Source organism: Nilaparvata lugens, chromosome 2, assembly GCF_014356525.2.
Source record: "Nilaparvata lugens isolate BPH chromosome 2, ASM1435652v1, whole genome shotgun sequence".
Classification (NCBI taxonomy): domain Eukaryota; kingdom Metazoa; phylum Arthropoda; class Insecta; order Hemiptera; family Delphacidae; genus Nilaparvata; species Nilaparvata lugens.
In genome coordinates this window covers 86,973,294-86,977,005 of record NC_052505.1, presented here as the reverse complement: position 1 = coordinate 86,977,005, position 3,712 = coordinate 86,973,294, and the positions used below count along the sequence as shown (strand labels likewise).

General features: G+C 34.1%; 1 protein-coding gene across 1 annotated transcript in view; it reads right to left on the bottom strand.

Moving 5' to 3' along the window:
- The window catches only part of LOC111060422, a 12,656-nt gene extending 10,106 nt beyond the window's left edge, over positions 1-2,550 (bottom strand). The window contains exon 1 of the mRNA XM_039421994.1: positions 2,542-2,550. The gene's annotated coding sequence lies outside the window, so the exon portion shown is untranslated. The remainder of the gene's footprint in view (positions 1-2,541) is intronic.
- Between the last annotated feature and the right edge of the window lie 1,162 nt (positions 2,551-3,712).

Genomic DNA, 3,712 nt, shown 5'->3' with positions numbered 1-3,712 from the left:
CTCCTGCAATCTCCACTGTCCTCAGCCTCCTCAATAGTTGCGCAGCTACTCTAATATCTTTATTTTATCGTTGCTTTTATCGGCTGCCTTTCACTCGATTAAATCGACAAAAGCACTTGGAAATTAATGACCTGCAACTCCAGTCAATATTATTGTAATCAAGAGTGGCCGGTTCCCTGCTTGTTGGAAAATATGCTTGATTCTTTCACAGATTACAAAGATTCTTCATCATATTGAAAAAAACTTTTTTTAAAATATCTGAGATCGGGAATTTGTTGTTATTCAATTTTCCAATGTTAATTTATTCAATTCTTTTACTTTATGTAATAAGTAATTATGAGATAGTACTGGGCTAATCAACGCCAATCACTGATAAAATAGTTCTGTAATAACATTACTGAAATATACTGCAGACATATCTTATATAAATGATAATGTTTTTGTAATATTCAATTTTCGACGCTATTAGTTCAATCTTCTTACTTTATGTAATAAGTAATAATTATGAAATAGTAGACTATTTATGAGAAATAGTGGGCTAATTAATCATCGCCAATCCCTGATAAAATAGTTCTGGAATGACATTACTGAAATACCATCACTATCTGCAGAATATCTATATAAATGATAATGTATTGTAATAATTCTGGGACCAAAAATATTCTGTTTGGAAGTGCTAAAGAATCATAACCACTTTTGGACAAACTTTCAATCAAAATTTGGAAATCGAATAGTAATCCTGTTTGTATCATAGAGAAAAAAAGCGTAGGCTATAAGTATATTAATAAAAAACATGAAGTAGTCTACTCTTTCTTTTTAAAACATTTCAAAACAGTGTTTTTATTAATTTTAATAACAGAAATGATCTATGCATCTACGGAGTACAAAAATATGGAAGCAAGTCTCCTCTTTTCATATGCTACGTTTTTAATAATTCAACTTAAGTCAACTACAATATTCCAGTTTTATCTAATCTTATGGTCACTTAGATAAGATAAGCACGTAGACACTTGGTGGAACAGAGGAATTCAATTCTCCTAAATTAATGGATTGAATCATTATCTATATATTTATAATTAAAGAGTTAGCCTAAAAATTGTGAGTCACGATAAGTCATGGACACTATAGACTACTTATTTTGATTGCAAAGCTAACTTTTTCTAAATATTAATTTCCGGTTATTGCACACACACTCCGACGCTGGTAGAGCAGGTTTAGAATGTGTTATACAATATCTAATTAATAGTTTATTACGATTTATTCAACTACAACAATAAATAAATAGATATTCATGTGTCTCAAATCTCAATTCCATTCTGATTTCCCTAATTATTTGAATTTTTATTTTGATTTGTATATCTGTATTGTACTGGTCTGGATTATATTATAATAAAGAGCAGTATAAATTCTAAAATCATGTTAAATATATAGGTAAGGAATGTTTTGAACTCGTGGCTAGAGCACAAGATTTCTTTTTCTAGCCACCCCAATTATTTAACTACAAATTTAGTCATTGTCCTCCCGATCTTGAATGTTTACAGATCTACCATAAATATTGCAATTTTCCATTTTGAATTACCAGTACTGTACCGGTATTTGTAATTTTGCCAGTAAGGCAAAAATGAATCTCAATGATATTGCATGTATGATTTTATATCAAAAATGGTATGATACTCTTTGGCCCAGTTGCAAAAAAGCATGTTGAATTTTAATCATGATTAAATTCCACGAGAATCATTCAGAAAGGTTGATCTGAGAAGATATCTTCTCTAATTGGTTCTCGTGGCATTCAATCAGGATTATAAGTGAACAGACATCTGTGTAACCGGATATGTTTTCTATTTTTACTTTCCTTGCCCTATTACCATAGGTAAGGAAAGTATTGCTTTCCGAAAAAAATTAAGGTACCCGAATTTCTAGATTTCTATACGTTTCAAGGTCCCCTGAGTCCAAAATAGTGTTTTTTGGGTATTGGTCTGTATGTGTGTGTATGTGTATATGTGTGTGTGTGTGTGTGTGTGTGTGTGTGTGTGTGTGTGTACACGATATCTCATCTCCCATGAACGGAATGACTTGAAATTTGGAACTTAAGATCCTTTCCCTATAAGGATCCGACACGAACAATTTCGAACAAATCCAATTCATATAGCGGCTAAAATGGCGAAAATGTTGTCAAAAACAGGGTTTTCACGATTTTCTCGAAAACGGCTCCAACGATTTTGATCAAATTCATACATAAAATAGTCATTGATAAGCTCTATCAACTGCCACAAGTCTCATATCTGTAAAAATTTCAGGACCTCCACCTCACCCATGCGAAGTTTGATTTTAGATTCTCAATTATCAGCCTTCATATACAATTTAAACGAAAAATTTTAAGTGGACAAGATTGAGCATGAAAATCTCTGCAATAAATGTTCAGTAGCATTTCCACCTGAAATTGAAAATAAGCTTGAAATTCGAATAAATGTGATTATTAAATTGCAAACTGTTGGCAACTGTTGATTCTATTAAATGATTCACTATGAAGAGATAGCAGACCTCGTGTGTCTCCAGCGTTATTGCCCTGTCACCAGCTGGCTCAAATCTTTGAATAGTAGACTCTTGAGATGCGCGGGAACACTAGCGTTAGGTGATCATTTTTCATAACGGCAAGGAAAGTTGTGTGAGTGCGCCACACCAGATTTTTATATTATATTAACTACAGTACTGTATTCATAATCTCATTGACACAGTAGTTGTAACTCACAATTTTAAATATTTTCTCACAAACGTCTTCATTAGATTGGTCTGGTACTTGTTACTTTTATCTGCATTGTTCTCAAATTGATTTCTCTGTAGTGCTCAGAGTGAATAACTAGATTCTGTCAACGGCAGGCAGTTAGCGGATGTCCAAACCAAACCAAAGTGCCGATATTGTGGGAAGAGTGGAGTGGGTGGTGTGTGAGTGAGTGAGAGTGAGAGAGATAGAGAGAGAGAGACTGAGTGAGAGAGGGTGGTCTATTTGATAGCGGTTGGCAATCAAATAGCTTCTGTTGACAGCGTCTAATTGGTTCGGGCTTTAATTCTGCTCTCGATACGGTCTTAAATTAAGAGTGCCGGACCGAGCTCCATTCGTGTAGGAAGTCGAGTTGCGCTTTAATCTGTGGTTTAGTTTCCTCTCTCCTTCCCACCCCTCTCAAACAACCCTTCCTCAACACAAAACCCTCTCACAAGGCTACGTGGCACTTCATACGGTGGCATTTCCTACGAACCCATTGAGCGTGGCGTTTCCTACGAACCAAAATTCAATTGTGGCGTTTCCTACGAAGATTTGCTACCTGTACTGAACTTTTATTACAGTTGTCCAGTAATGTAACTGTTATTTGTATGGACTCTCGTGTAGTGACACTTCTTACAAAGTAGCTAAGGGTGGCATATATAACATCATTTTCTATATTTCTGTTATTTTACCTTCATGATCAGCAGCTGCCTATATATTGAGAAATAGAGCAGTTATGAAAATTAAAGTATCGAAAATCAATACAAGCATGACTAATATTAGAGTACGAGAATACTCTAATATCAGCGTCCTATCAAGAGTATAGTTGGAAATTATTTTTCTAAATCGGGCTTTGATACGATATGTCTTGCATTCAATTATCAACTGCCACTATCCACGTACTTCTCAACTTAAGTATAATCAACTACATTAATTGTATATATAAATTAT